This window comes from Pistacia vera, unplaced genomic scaffold (assembly GCF_008641045.1).
Source record: "Pistacia vera cultivar Batoury unplaced genomic scaffold, PisVer_v2 Contig720, whole genome shotgun sequence".
In the NCBI taxonomy this organism is placed as follows: domain Eukaryota; kingdom Viridiplantae; phylum Streptophyta; class Magnoliopsida; order Sapindales; family Anacardiaceae; genus Pistacia; species Pistacia vera.
In genome coordinates, this window is record NW_022196580.1 from 140,918 (window position 1) to 158,047 (window position 17,130).

Consider the following 17,130-nt stretch of genomic DNA (forward strand, 5'->3'; position numbering starts at 1 on the left):
AAAAGTAATTCCGAATTCTAGTAAACGTGTGATCACTTTTTCTATATCAACATCTATCAAACTATCATATTCTAATTGATGCTTCTGCTTGCTATAGGGACTTTCCTATGTGCTGAAATGTATTGTGGAGAGGAATATAAGTGGAAGTGAATCTTTAATTTGAAAAATATATACTGAAACTTAGACAACTCAAAAGGCTGAAGAAAACATTCGGAGTTGGAGGAAATCAAATGCGAAAAAAAACTAGAATTGATCCTTAGAACTTACAATGCGAAGGGATATTGTAAATGACTTTAGTTGTTAGCTCGATCTAGTTCATTGTTTGAGTAGTATATTTGCAGAAACAGTACTGCTTCATCAATTGTTGTTAATATTGAAGAATACTTCATGATGATGCTTTTAATATGATGAAATGGTAAGTTTTGCCAACCATCTGCAAATAAAACTATACCTTTTGTATCATATGGTTAGTCTAGCATTTTACAATTATGACATCTTGCTTATAGAGTATTTCCGAAATGTTTATTTCAGATTGTTTTTAAGATATAAGGAAATTATGCCATGTACCAAATTTACATTCAACATTATTCTATATTTGTATTTTGTTGTACTTGTACAATTGAATATCTCACAAGTTGAGATGTATATTCTTGTATGTATAGTACTTATATCCGTGCTTTTGCATTAGCGATGAGAATATAAACACTTGAAGGAAAATATAGTAAAGATCATAATCACTTGATCTCAAGAACCTTCAGAGCTGCAAAGATATCGTGGGCTTCATAACTCCCCTCCACTGGCAATGTTTGGGCTGTCTTGTGGAATTGAATCTTCTGTTTTAGAACTCTCTTCACCATGAAGAAGTTTCTCACTGCTACAGTCCATGGTGCCTCTGTCTACTTAGAGCCTTTTGGAGGCCAGGCAGTGTTTCATAGTCCGTGTCTCCTCTATCTCACACAAACACTACTGTTTTTGAAAGATCAATTTCCCCCCTGATTGATAACCTGCACGGAACATGGTAGCAACACAAACGTACTGGAGATTTCAATTTTCACTTTACTACACTGATTGATCTTGGTCTTATTTGATGATTCTGTACAATATTATGATATGCGTGAAGAAGTCGAACCTTAGAGTTTGTTTCTTGATGCAAATAGTGGTACCACGTTTACCCTTGATGCTGCATGTGTGTAGACAAGGTTGCATCGGATCCTCTCATCTGCAGCCTTTGGCGAAGGTCATCTACTCTTCGAGTTCTGCATTGTATGTTAAATTCGTCCTTAGTTTTGTTACCAAAAAATGCATCTGTCAAGGTATTACCTGCAATTTATATCAGTATTTTTGACCATTGTCATAAAAATCTTACATTGGCTCCTAGTTTTTTGCTGCAAGACTAGGATGTGGAATCGCACGCCCACGTTCTCTACAATGCCATCAACCTGAGCTCCATTTTCTGTCCTTGCAACCTATCACCATTGATCTCTCATTCTCACCAGGCCATTGTATTCTACATGGGCTTCGTAGTCCAAATCAGCCACCGTATCTCTCCCCAGGTAATATAGTTCACTTCCACTGTTGCTATTATTGCATCAAAATCTTCTATATTTACTAGGCAGCTTTTGATTGCTTCCTGTCTCCCGTAAACTTGAACCGGTTACCAATATTAAGAATCGTACAATAATACAACCAAGTGCTCTGATACCATGTTAAGAATCTGAATCTGCTTTGATATTATGCTGAAAATCGAAGGAGTAAAACATAAAATAAGGAATAACAATAACAACATAAAATAGGCACACGAATTTTACGTGGTTCGGTAACTCGCCTACATCCACGAATGAGAGGGTTTTTACTATAATAATATGAATACGATACAAGTGTTTCATCACACTATCAACCTAGTACTTTTACTTAGGCAACATCCCATTCCTATGTGTTAATAACCCTTTGATATTTACTCGAAGCACGTAGTACCCTTAGTCAAAATCCATTGTATCTTCACATTCTCTCTTTCTTTACTTACCTCTCTCTAACCTGAATTGGTTCTAACTCACTATTTATAGGTAAAATAACATTTTTATTCTATTATGATTCATATTTCTATTCCTAATAGAACTCTTCTAATTTAATTATTCTCCTATTTTAACTTAAATAAAGTCCTAAACTAATTTTTCTTTTCTAGTAAAACTCAAAGTAAAAGGAAAACAAATATTCTTCTACAATCCTAAACTAGAAATTTGCCTAAAACTTAATTCCTTTTCTTCTTGCTTGCCTTTCTTCTTACTTGCCTTTCCTTCTGTTGCCTTTTCTTCATCAATTACCAAAAGTGTTCATATTCAACACTCCTCCTTGAACCTTTTTGGTAATTCATCTTCTCAGCTTGTTCTTTATTCTCTTCTATTTCTTCTACAACTTTAGCCTTCCACCTTAGTTGGGTTTCTTCTTCTTCTTCAGCCTACCATCCTTTGCTGGCTTCTTCTCTCCAACCCGTGTTAGAGTCTCTCATTTTCTCCTCAGGTTCATCTTCTCAAGAACCTCCTTCCTGCCCGATTGAGAATTTTGGAGTTGACCACCCTGCCTACCTTCTTCTTTCGGGCGCTCGGCTGACACTCTCTCCCACCAAAGTCATGACACCTTTTCGTCATGGTCATCCAGCCGACCTCTCCCTGAGGCACTTGGCATGAGTCGGGTCGAGGATAGTTTGGCTCTGATAGGCCCTAATTTCATCTCCACCTTTGGTTGGAGTCTCGATGGCTTTCTCTCGTCAATCCTGTCATCGACATTCTCGCACCATCATCTGCAATTTTTGCTTCATCTTCCTTAGGCCCCTTCTCCCGTAGTCCCTTAAGAAAATAAGCTCGATACCATGTTAAATTGGAGGAGTAAACATAAAAATAAGGAACAACATAACAACATAAAATAGGCATCGATATTTTACGTGGTTCGGCATACTCGCACATCCACGGATGAGAGGGTTTTCACTATAATAATATGAATACGATACAATGTTTCATCACACCATCAATCTCGTACCTTTACTTAGGCGGATATCCTGTTCCTATGTGTGTTAATACCCTGATATTTACTCGATCAACGTAGTACATTACATCAAATCCCTTATATCCTCACATTTTCTCTTCTTTACTTTCCTCTCTCATAACCTTGAATTGGTTCTAACTCACTTATTTATAGGTAAAATAGACATTCTTATTCACTAGGATTCATATTCCTTTCCTAATAGAACTCTTCTAATTTAAATTATCTCCTATTTTAACTTAAATAAAGTCTTAAACCAATTCTTCTTTTCAGTAAAACTCAAAGTAAAAGGAAAACAATATTCTTCAATTACAAATTCCTAAACTAAAAATTTCTAAAACTTAAATTCCTTTTCTTCTTGTTTGCCTTTTCTTCTACTTGTCTTTCCTTCTTGATTGCCTTTTCTTCATCAATTACCAAAAAGTGTTCATATTCCAACAACCAATATGAGCCTATTTTGGCCAAGCCTATTCTTAATCCTCTGCTTTCATCACATTCTGGATTGTTTTTTGTAACTTCTTTGTGATTTTACCGTTGCTGTCATAGCAATCGATAGCTGTTACAAATACATTTGCCTTCTACAGGAGTGTGAGTGCATTGGCTGCCATTTAAGGAAGCCTCCTGGGTGCGGGCTTCAATGAGTTTTTTCTGTCATGTTGCTACTCAAGCTCCCCTTAAGCTTGAAGTCTCCTTCTATGGAGAACTTTACAGAAAGCTCTTTCCACTTCTATGGAGAACTTTAAAGAAAGATCTTCCACATCCTTTAGAGTCACTCATTGGTTCTTCAGGAACTTTCATGATCTCAAGACGTGTGGTGGGGTGACGGTTCCTGCACTGTTCTACGTGTGAGAGGTAGTTACGACAATGCTCTGTCCATGAAAAGTGGTGGATATTCTTGAGTCCATTTTTTAGACAATTAGACCACATGTTTTTTGTCAGCACTAGCTTTAGGAGGACATCTGCTATGGCTTTCTGATCATGCGGGTCAATTAGGAGACCATTGTTAAGCACCAGGTAAAACAGAGTCCTCTGTTACTATCAGTCTGAGTCATAAGGTGATACTATCATTAATTCATTAGGTGGCCAAAATTTCCTATCAAAGCTATTTCTGTCCTAACTTCATAGTTTGGAGTGTTATACAATGAGGTATTTTTTTAATTCTGCATAATTTTCGTCCAGGCATGCATTTCTTCTACCACAACTTTTTATGAAGGTTGAGAAATTTGGAACCTTCACAATGTCCATAGGTCCCCCGTTCTCTGTGGCAACAATAGGAAGACCATAGGTAGCTACCTGCAAGATACAAGTGGAATATATCAAGATTTTTTTTTTGATATATTTAGGCTTAAATGTTTATAATGCTTCAGAATTTTTTCTCATCTATCAAGTGTTCATTTTATAAGATTCAGAGTGCTACTAAGAATTGAAGGATTCAGTCAATACAACATTTTAGAATGGAACACAGAAATCCTCAATGAGTGTGAGACCGAACAGTTCCACAAGAGTTGGATTGATGAAATCTTCCTTCAAGAGACAAAGTCGTCATAGAAGTACTGTTAGCAAATTTATCGTTGCAAGGAAGAGGAAAGAGTTAAAGTATGTCAACTTCTAGACATTAATCTAAGCTAATATGTTATGAAAATATGGAGTTGCATAGATTGATCCAGCAATACAAGCATAACAAGCCTAAAGTACGCCGTTGATGAGTGTTATATATTTGATCATCATTTCTTAAGTACCAAAGGTAGTCGTTGGTGTCCACTGCTATTAGACATCTCTTCAATGTCATCTCTGTTTCCTAGTATTAGTGTCGGCAATATTAATCCCTCAGTAAATTAGCTTGAAGTTTACCAATTCTGTCAAAGCCCTATTTATACGATAAGTCATTGAAGTGAAACACAATTTTTACCATGTTGGTTGGCCAAGGCTCTTGCAAGTTCAACGACATAGGAAAAATGTATCCAAGAATTACACTAGAAATGTAGTGTGACCTTGTACCAGCTTAGTCAGGTTACCGTGCTAGTACAATCTAAATGTTCAAAATTTTAAAAATATAAATACAAATTATGAAAATTAAAGAGATTAATGGTATTACGGTATTACCCAAAAATAATAAATAAAGAAAATATGAAATTGTGAATAAATACCTAACCACCAGTATTAGAATCTCTTCTAAGCTTCATATTTTCTTCTCATACCAACCCAAGCATACTACAAACAAAAAAATTAAACATAATATAAATTTCTTAATAGTAATTCTCACCATAAGAAACTCTTTATTAATTCTCTCTATTTTAGGTTGTTGTACAACATAGAGGTAATGTTACTCTCATATGAAACTTTAGATTATGATTGACAGGCATTCAATATGGCCCAGATGAAAAGTAATGTTACTCGAACATATCCCCTTCTCCCAAATTAATGTTATATAAATATTGCTCATTTCTCTTTTAAGTTCAGCACCTTAGAAACATTGAGCTTAGATGAGAAATGTGAACATATCTTATCAAGGCAATGTAGAGGTTCTTTTCCCAAAGTAATGTTATATAAATATTGCTCATTTCTCTTTCGCGCTCGAGACGTCTCTTTGGTAGCCTTTGTGTATCCTCCCAAGCAATCTACAAACATAAATATAATTTGTATGTATATATGATAATCCACTGTTCGATGTCGATAATAAAATGACAGATTTGCAACATTGAAAGATAAACTAATAATGTAGTGATATAATTTTGCAATGTGATTTATTGCCATATGCAAATTATGAATCGACATAGTTAGCATAGTATGTAACTTATTTATTTTGGGTTCAATTTATCAATCTGAATATCAATATTGGCTGATTGTGATCAAGATTCAAGAGTGAACCTTGTATCTATGGGCTGGTAAGTGGGTAAAGAAGTACTTGTTTATTTGAGCCCATTATTGAATGTGTACTCAGGAATCTTATGTATGGACTTAGTGTACTGGGCTAAAAATTGGTCTAGGTTTTGAGAAAATTTGTTAAAATTGGGCATTCCTCATAATCTATAATATAATATAAAATAATTTCGCTGGAATTTTAATATATATATTTTTTATACCTAAAAGTAAGGGTTTAAAGAAGTTGTTACTCCAATATTGTTTAATAGAACAAATATCATAACTAAATGGGTTTATAACAAAAATCCCCCCAGGTATAATCAAATAGAAAAATCTCCTTTAGTTGTAATAATAACAAAAATCCATTTGGTTAAGTTTTTTGAGTTGAATGAATGGCAGAGTAGTAATTTCATAAATATTAATCAACTCCTCATGCTGTAAATCCCTCGCGAAATCCACTAACTAAAACCCATTTAATTATTAAAGTAATTTCATAATAACTCCTTTAAAAAAGGTTACTAGCTATTGTTATGATTTAAGGTACCCTTTTCAACCAAATTCAAAACGATATTGGATGTCAATTAATTAAAAAAAAAAAAAAAAAAAAAAGATCGATAAATGTTGATGCTTGATTTTGACACAAACTAAACGCACGTGTGAAATGCTAAGCTGGCTCAGAAGACACACGTGAATGGGGGTACAGAAATGAGTAAAAGATGGAGAAACGATGTTTTAAAGTGGTTCAGATGCTTAAACAAACGTTTCCTACATCTACTGATATTGTATTAATATGAGGGGTCAGGTTGCGTTCAACAAGCTGACTTACAAGTGATTACAAGAGAGAGAGAAAGAAGAGTATATGTGATATTTCAGAGAGAATTTAGCTAATTCGGAGTAAAAATAAGTCAATCCCACAAACGGGAGAGGAGCTCTCTATTTATAGTGGGATGAATTGGGGTAATGATTATTGAATTTGGGAATGGGTCAGGTTGCCGTGCAGATCCTTCCTTGTGTCCCGTTGTGCACCTGCTCGAGTGATTCATGTTACGTGTTTAGGGATTAGAGACGTGGAGCACCTCTAGCCTCTCGTTGTCTTGGCATGCACCCATTGAACTAGCAGGAGCATGCTGCTCACATCAGCACACGACGTGGTTGCATCTGAATGATTGCAGGACCTACCTAAACTCTTACCACTTGCGCTAACAAGGCGTTGCATTAGCCCTACTTTTCCAGGCATAATAGAAGTCCTCTAGTTTTTAAGATTTGAGAAAACTACATAATTATGCCTCGATTTGATGCGTTTGAAGAGATGCTGGTTGATTCGACCTGGTTGCGAAAGGGGGCGAGAGAACGTTTCTTTGTGGGCGCCTGGGATGATTTTTACCTTTTGGGTCAGTGACCTATCTTTAGGTACCCAGTGCCATAATAATGTTCCCGGCTTGGACTGAATTTCATGACCTGATCACACTTAAACTTTTGTTGAGGGTGAAGAGTCACGTCACTCCGTGACTGATGCTTATCAAGGTCGAAACGTCATGTCGCCTCACGATTGTCATGAGATGAACTTGACTGACCACGCCGCTTCGCGATTGATGGGATGAGCTTGAAACATCACGTCACTTCGCGACTGACATAAGGTGAAGAGTGTTTTATGTAACGACTTCCTCAAATGTTATCCATTGCATTTTTTTTCAGCTGGTGCAATGATGGAACACCTTTTGTTCTGACAGACGTGTCTTTTGCGCAGTAAGTGCCAACCATGCACATTAAATGCGAGCTATGTTGAAACGACATTCCCTATCAAAGCATTAAATGCGAACGTGGATGCATTAAATGTGGTGGAGGGAAACAAGTCGTTGCTTGAGTGCTTCAATGGAAGGGAATGACGATCTGGTTTCTCGAGGCGTGACGGTTACTCTTCCTCGTTGATTCTCGACACATGGTCGCGATCAACGATCAGATGTGTTTTTCCTCCCAAACATCGTTTGACTTCGTGAAACCAAAGCGCCACTTCCCTCACTATAAAACCCCAAGCTCTCTTCAGGCAAAGTCCCAATATTTTCATTTTCAGAAAGAGTGAGAAGCTTTTGTGAGCCTTGGTACTTTGCCTTCCAGATTGGTGTTCGCTTGACATTTAGAGCAGAAGGATTAGTCTTCATATCTCAAGAGGTAAAGATGGTTCCTTCCTACCACTTTTGTTATTTTTTGTTCTCAGTGGTTGTATGCGATAACAGTCTACCAAGAAATGATCGGAGACGAAATACTCTCCTTTGGGTCAGAGCCATAGTGGCTCTTAAATATTCTTTTAGGGTTTTACTAGGGTTCAAGGGAGGAAATATTTAGTTTTTCCTCCACGTCATCGTACAAAACAGTGTACGAAGACTGAGTGATTCTCTGCATGTTGCTTTTCTTTTTAGACCGTAGAAGAATGGATTCCCCTACGACCAGAGCTGAGGAAGGGGCCAGCTCGCCCCCACAGGATGCCCCTATGGGTCCCCCTCAAGAGATTCTATCAGTAATTACTACCGAGGAGCTTCAAAGGGTGGTCGACCAATACGCTCTCAACGTGGAGGTCTTCCGAGATAGGACACATACAGCTTGGAGTCCGCCACAAGGGATGGTTGCGATCTCTGAGAACATCTTCAAGAGTGGCGGGTTGATCCCTTTCCACCCTTTTGTCAGGTCGTTCCTTGATCATTTCGAGATCGTACCATTATAGCTCACGCGAATGCGTACATGATGGCCGCGGCCATGTACATCGCGTGTGGCAAAAAATGGATTGGGCAAGCTAACCGCGCTAGAGCTCGGTTGCTCGTACATTCTAAAAAAAGAGCAAGGACAAGGATTCCTACTACCTTTCCAGGCAAACTACCATTGAAGCGGGAATACATAGTTACCCAAGCAACATAGGGGCATATGAGACGAAGTTCTTTTTCTTTCGTCATGATGGCATTTGTCATTTTTAGGAGCCGAGTAGGTTCTGTCTTTCCTTTGAGTTTGTGAGATTAATTTATGTTCTTTGCTAACGAGCTCTTTGTTTCTTTGCAGTTAACAAAACGACCAGGTTAAAGCTCCTCAAGGATCTAGACAGGATCACTACCCTCGGCTTTCTGTCGGAAGAGTGTCACGATGCGAGATTGCTCGTGACAATCGCAAATTTACGGAAGTACGGTTTCTTCAACTCTAAAGCGACCTTAGAGACCACATCGAGTGAACTTTGTAACCTTAGCTTATTTTTAGATTCTGCATGCAGCGAACTGTTTGACTAATGATGTTCGCATACAACGACCATGCCTCCAAAGGTACCCAGATCACCGCGACCGAGGCAATTTTGCTTCCCCTAGTTAGGTGCCACTAGACCAGCAGGAGTGGCTCCCAGTGGTCCCCTTGCCAAAGGGGTGCTGGCAGGTGCTCCTATCTGGCCTGCAGGCGCTCCTAACCTACGGTTGCTTGCCTGACCCAGAGGCCCAAGAGGAGGAGGCAACATCGCACCGAGGAGTCGGAGTCTGAAATGGAAGGCTTGGGTGTTCAGCCCGAGAGGGTGCAGCCCTACCACTCGTTCTGCTCTGGAGGGCCAACTAGGGGAGTGATCGGTGTCTCCATTGCTCTGGGGGTCCACATATAAGATAAGAGACAGCTGCAGTCCCCAAGAGGAGGTTGGGTAAAGAGCCTGTGGGGGAGACTCTACCTGCTGAGGGTACTGGCATACTCGTGCTAGACTTGATGGGCTAACTCCTAGACCATTTGCAGCCGGTAGTTCTAACTCTGTTGGAATGCGGCTTACGGAGGTGTTCGAGCAGTTCATGGCCTCTAACCCCATGGACCTGATGTCCACGTCTTTCCAACACCTGAGCCAGGTAAACGAGATGTCTTATGAAATATAAATATAAATGTATTCACATTATTTTTCCTACAAGGGTTTTTATTAACTCTCTACTCTTTAATTTTTTTTTTTTTTTTATATTAGTCTTGGTTCTTGGTTCCAGTTCCTAATTATAGGAATTGGAATCGGAACTGTATAGTAACGGTTCCAAAAATTTGGAATCGAACGTGCCCGTTGACAGTTGGTTCTGGGTAGGAACCATAACCAAACCTCGAGTACGCGCTGATTCTAGTTCCAATCGGTTCTTTTGAACACCCCTACTCTTTGTTGTGGATCTGTTGGTAACATTTCAGGGGTTCTTAAATATTGTTGAAGCTCGTTACTCTGTGACTGCATGGAGGACAATATATTCGTGTTGGTGCTTCTGAAGAGGAGGTTGTGCTTCGGGTTCAGGTCCTCTTCGGCTTATTAAATGCACTCCAGGAGTAGAAGTCTTCATTTGTTTCTTCTGATGCAACTTCCTTGGGTATTTCGCATCTTTGCGGGTTCCCACCTATTTTCATATTAGAAATATACCTCTGCAAGACAATCTCTTACCTCTCCTAGTTGATTGGCATATGCTTCGTTTTGTAAATTTTCAGTTAATGTGTCTAAACTATTTTCTAAACTTGCTACTTTAATTCTAGGATCAAATATAACACTTAAACAATAAAGAAAAGTAATGGGTTTCCAATATTTAAAAAAAAAAAAATTTCCATTACCTTTATTGGTTCCCTTAAAATTTCATTGTTTTTGTTTTTCTAGATAATTCTGAAATTTTTATAATTGTATGTATTACTAATGGACTAGTAGGATAATACACACTAGAAAGTTGTAAAGTGGATTGGTAAAAAATTTTAAGAAAAGAGTGAAATATTTTAGCTATATGCCAATAATTTTCTACCAAATAATGATGACCTCTATTATTTGCTACAAAATAACTAATTAAATTTGCATAAGGTAAACATGAACAAGCATTAAATAAGTACTATTCTATCCAATAGGCACATCTAATGCAAAAGTTCTAGGAGACATATTTGATTTTGTACAAACATCTAGAAATTCAGCATTTCTTTTATTACTATTAGTAATCCAAGCTAAAGAATCCCTAATTCTATCAATATTATCTCTAATTGTTTTCATACCACTTTTCACAATTAAATTAATAATGTGTCATGCATAACATTGGTGAAAAAACTTCAAATTGTTATGAAAAGGATAATTAATTTTAAAAAAAAAATCTATAGCTGTACTATTAGCACTTGCATTATCTAAAGTTAAACTTATCACTTTATTAATAACATCATAATCTTCTAAAACTTCAACAATTTTATTATAAATTTGTTGACCACTATGACCCACATCTATTAATCTAAATCTTAATAAATATTTATTTAATTTACATTCGTTATCAAAATAATGACTAGTCACACAAATATAATCTTGTTTAGCTCTACCACTCCAAATATCGGCAGTTAGAGCCACACTAACATGACAACTATGTATTTTATTTTTTAATTCTAATTTCATTTTCCCAAATAATTTTATTAAATCATTTCTAGTTGCAGGTTTATAATAACTTTTAAATCCTAGAAAAAATGAATTTTTAATAAATTTTTTAAAATATTTATCTTTAGCCATATTAATAGGTTGATCAGTTGCAGCAATATATGAAGCTAATTGTTCCATATATACATAAAAATTATAACACCAACTAATACCCATATTAGTTATTTGAGTTTGATTGGTTTCTCTATTTCCATGTTGAGCAATATGTTTATTAGCATGCATTTTTAAGGTACTAGTACCATTACTTGAATCAGCTTTATAAATATTTCCGCAATACTTACATTTTACTTTCTTTACTTGAACTCCATTTTCTGTCTTGTAAAACTTATCGAAATACACCCAAATGTTTGATGTGTGTCTGTTGTTGGTTTCGACAGTAGTTGATGAACCTGCTTCTGCTTGAGATGAAGTTAGACGATTACGACGATTATGAGGACGACGATTATGAGGACGACTTCTAGAACCATCGGGAGCTGTAGCAGCATGGGGAGGAATCGGGGGCATATTTTGAGGTGTATCGGATTCTGAGACTGAGAAAGCGAGACTATTTGAATCTGCTGCATTTATGTTAGTAAATTCAGGGGGACTAGGGTAGTAGTTTCCTTCATCATCAAAATTGATGGGAGAGAAATATCTATCCATTGTAGTTAAAAAAAAAAAAAATTGATATAGAAGAAATGAAAAATTAAAGAAGGAGAATTGGAATATGGAAATATGAATTGAAAATTGCAAAAGCTAATAAAATTAAAATGAGAGCAAATTGACAACAAAGAGAATAATTGAGAGATTTCAATAGAGATTAGAGATTAGAGAAAATGAGAGAATGAGAGAATTTGGGATGTGAGAAAATATGAGAGTTTATGACCAATTTATAGAAAAAAATGGGAAAAGAAAATGATGAAAAAGACCCCTCCAATTGTTATAAAGCGACTATATTTCAAGGGTAAAAGGGGCATTTGGAAAAAAAAAAAAAAATTTGTTTTTTTTTTTTTAGCCAACCCACGGGTCAACCCGGCGGTTTCTGTCCAAAAAAACAAAACAGCAACCTGCCAGGTCGCCGGGTTGCCATATATCAACCCAACCCATCCGGGGGTTGCATGTGGGTTGGGACGGCCTGGGTTAGGGTTGACCCGCCTAACCCGGCCCATTGGTTCCACCTCTACTCCTTTCAGTCCATGTGGCTAGCAATAAGAATGGAACTAGAGGAAGGCAGCATTCATCTGAGTTAAAAGCCTTGAACTGTGTTAAGCAGAAGTGCTGTGAGAAATCAGTGAAGTGCTGTGAGAAGAAACTGGATGTTTAGCTTAAGGGGAAATGTTAAGCAGAAGTGCTGTGAGAAATCAGTGAAGTGCTGTGAGAAGAAACTGGATGTTTAGCTTAAGGGGAAATGTTAAGCAGAAGTGCTGTGAGAAATCAGTGAAAAACAGAGGAGTTTAAAGAAGCCGGGGTCTTGTTTGTAATGATTGCCCTATCTCAGAATTCTGTTTCATCAGTAGTGCTCAACATATACCAGTTGCTTTTCCTCACACTGTGCAAGACCAAACGTGGTATGTGGACTGGTGCCACAAACCACATGACAACTGATGTAACAATCTGATCATTAAAGACAACTATCAAGGTGGCTCAAATGTGCAGGTTGGAAATGGCCAGACAGTACCTGTCTCACACACAGGTGAGTCTTTTCTAACTTTTGGTTTGCTTCTAGATTGTTGCATTTAGAAATATGCTGTGGTACCTCATATAGCAAAGAATTTACTAAGTATTTCACAGATTACAAAGGATAATGGTGTAATAGTTGAATTTCATGTTGATCGTTGTCTTATTAAGGATAAGACACCAGAGATGTACTCCTTCAAGGTGTCTAAAGGATGGCTTATATCAACTGGAACTCTCTTCCTGCTGTGTTTCATCTTCTGGTGTATCTGCTTCAACTGTTCCTGTAATTGGCTGCCTCTACTACTCTCAATAATAGGTGTAGTCATAATAATAATACTACTGATGTACTATATAGAGTGCAATCTGATGTAATTGTAATTCTGATGTAGCTGATAAGTCAATAATGGTGTGGCATGCAGATTGGGACATCCCCAAGAAAGAACTTAGATGTATTAATAAATTGCATGTACCTGGATTGTCTACCTATAATAAAAGTTTTTGTGAAGCTGCCAATTTGGCAAATTGGCTCAGACTTCTTTTCCTTTGTCAAATTCTAAGACTTCAGGCCACTTGAATGTGTTATTCATATTTATGGGGCCCTCACCAGTATGCTCTACAGAAGGTTTCAAATATTATATGTTGTTTGTGGATTATATACCCTGTGAAACCTTAAGTCTGAAGCTCTTAAGGTGTTTACTAGTTTCTGTTTGTTGAAAAACAATTAGAGAGTAACTGAAGAATCTTCAAACTGATGGTGGGGAGGTTGGTCTTTTACTTTTATCTGGAAACTCATGGCATAGGTTTTAGACACCCCCCCTATTTACATCAACAAAATGGGAAGGTGGAAAGAAGGCACAGAACAATTCTAACTTTGTTAGACACTGCAGGAATGCTTTATGTTTTTGGTGGCAATCCTTTAGCACAGAGTGTTCATTGTTAACAAACTGCCCCTTGTTGCTCTTGAAAATGTCTCACCATATCAGAAACTATTTGGTAAAGACAACCAATATACTGTCTTAGGGTCTTCGGCTGTTGTTGCTACCCATACATACGACCCTATCAAAACATAAGTTTTCTTATCAACTGAGCAATGTGTGTTATGGGTATAGTCCAACTCATAAGGGGTTTAAATGCTTGTCTTCCAAGGAAAGATATATTGTTAAGCAAGCCAAGTTCAATGAAAAATGTTTCTTTTAAACATGATTAAGTGTATGCAACTGAAAATTGGATCTTACAGGGGTATTACAAACACCAGTTCTGAAGGGTTTTGTTCATCTCCTGGAACCTTGCTCTTGTTTAAATTCAAATTATGTTTTTGTCCATAATAACAAAGTGCTTCTACTGCAGAAGTAAATACAACTTCACTGATTGATGCTACTAATTCTAGTTGCTACTGAAAAACCAGGTGGAGATTCATTATGTGGAAAGGGTCTCGGACATGACTTAACAAAAGTTATAAACTTACCTGCTACAACAGCATCAAAGGTTCAGTAGACTGTTACTGATACATCCAGTTTCAGAACTGATTTTCTAATTTTTTTGGTGATCTTCTTTAAATACAGCAGGTTTACACTGCTTGATCAACCTTCAGCTCCCGGAATACACTTGGAGGTTGTCTTACCCATCTCTCAGAAAATGCAGCACAATGTTCTCTCCAGCACACACCAATGCTACTACAAACTGTCATCCAATGCTCACAGTCAAAAACCAGGAATAACCAGATTATAAGTCAAGTTTTTTGGCACAACCTCCATCCTGTCTGAACCAAAAAGTGTGTCTGAAGCCTTAAGCATTTCAGAATGGAAACAAGCTATGAATGAAGAATTTGAAGCATTAAAAAGGAAAAAACACATGGGAGTTAGTTCCTCCCACCTCCGATATGAATAGTAGGTTGCAAGTGGGTTTCAAGACCAAATTAAAAGAGATGGCCCCTTCAGAAATACAAAGCTCGTTGGTGCGAAAAGATTTCAAAAAACACCAGGAGTTGATTACTTTGACACATTTTTCTCGTGATCAACCTACCATCAGGATTATGTTCTCCTTGGCAGTCCACCACAGTTGGCAGATACAGCAAATCGATTAAAATGCGTTCTGAATGAGACTGTCGAGAATGTTTCATGATGCAACCTGAGGGTTTTGGTGATAGACTCATCCAAAAAATGTGTCAAACTCAACAAAGCTTGTTGGATTAAAACAAGCACCTCGGGCTAGTGATAAGTTAAATCTCCCTTTTAACTGGGGTTTTCAGTGTTCCACTTCAGATACAAGTCTATTCTTTTCAAGAAGATACTCTAGGTAATTACTTACTTGTGTATGTTGACAATATTTAATTACTGAAATGATTCAGAGTGATTTGATCAGATTGTTACTGATTTGAATGGCTGTTTTGCATAAAAACTTTAGGAGAGATAAGCTATTTTTTGGGTTTGAAGTGTGTAGAATGAGACAGGTACTCTTACCAAACCAAATCACAAGAATTACTGAGCAAAGCTGTTTAGTGAGTGTAAGCCATGTAATACCCCAATGGCTACAGGTACGAAATTGGGAAAAGAGGATAGTCCCCTCTTTGATCAACCTACCTGTATAGAAGTTTAGTGGGGGCCTTCATACTTAACACTCTCAGACACCTAACTTGGCTTTTGCAGTCAACAGGTTAAGTCAGTTTCTTTAGTACCCCACAACAATCAATGGACTGCATGCAAGAGAGTGCTCCGGTATATTAAAGGGACTGTTCAGCATGGACTATTTTTCCAGAAAAATGAAAAATTTTGCTAGAAGGGTATGTGATGCAGATTGGGCCAGCGATGTAAGTGAAGAAGATCCACCTGGCTACAATATTTTTCTTGGAGGGAATCTAGTTAATGGGGTTCTAGGAGCAAAAGTGGTTTCTCTTTCTTCAACAGAGGCTGAATATAGAGCTTAAGTCAAGCTTCCACAGAATTAGTCTGACAACATCTGTTTCAAGAGCTTGGAATCAGATAAATGTGCCCTATACTGTGGTGTGATAATATAGGTGCGGGTGCATTGTCATCAAATCCAGTTTTTCACGCCAGGATAAACACATCGAGATCGATGTTCACTATGTAAGAGAGTTGGCCATGGATAAGAAGTTAGCTGTACAATATGTTGCATCAGAATATCAACTTGCTGATATTCTTTAAAGCTCTCCCTCACAAAGATTCTCATGCTAAAAGATAAAGAATGTTGTGCTTTACTGCCAAATCCAGAACATCAATATACAACAACTGATAATAATTTTTGTTAATACAGATTCTTTTTGTTGCTAAACTGACTGATAATTCATTTGAAGATTCTTGCTTTGATGATAAAGAAGTGTAGCTAGACAGATGTGATGATGTAGTTTGATAGACAATGTTTTTGGTTTGATATGGGTTATGAATGGTGTTATGATATGGTTGAGCTTTGAGTTTTTCGTGATGGCTTGAAGCAGCAGTGGTAGAAAGAGTGGTTCTGTCTAGACTAGTGTTATGATATGGTTTGATAGGAAATGTTTTAGTTTAAGGGGAATGTCTGGGATCTTCTTTTGTCTACTAACTGACTGATAATTCAGTTTGAGATTTCTTGCTTTTGTCTGCTAACATGACTGATAATTCAGTTTGAAGATTTCTGCTTTGATGAATAAGAAGTGGTCTGCCTAGACTAGGTTATGATGTAGTTGTAGACAAATGTTTTTGGTTTGATATGGGGTTATGATTGGTGTTATGATATGGTGAGCTTGAGTTTCTGGTGGTGATGGCTTGAAGCAGCAGTGGTTAAGAAGTGGTCTGTCTAGACTGGTGTAGATATGGTTTGATAGGAAAATGTTTTTAGTTTAGGGGAATGTCTAGCCAAGCACTGAGAATAGAATGAATTTTTAGTTTAAGGGGAAATATTAAGCAGAAGCACTGAGGGAATTAGTGGGAACAAGCGCTGAGAAGATTAGTGGGAACAAGCGCTGAGAAGAATTAGTGGGAACTAGAGCAGTTCTTTAAGAAACAAAACCCTAGCTACCTCACTTGGAAGAAGATTGACCAATTCTTGGTAAGCTGGCTTTACTCCTCAATCTCTGAATCCATGTTTAGGCATGTAGCAAAATGCACTACTTCATATGAAATATGGAATGTTTTAGAGCTGCATTTCCAGTC

At 37.4% G+C, this 17,130-nt stretch overlaps 1 pseudogene; it reads right to left on the reverse strand.

The window, feature by feature from the left end:
- Positions 1-694: 694 nt before the first annotated feature.
- On the reverse strand, positions 695-8,057 carry LOC116114704 (annotated as a pseudogene).
- Between the last annotated feature and the right edge of the window lie 9,073 nt (positions 8,058-17,130).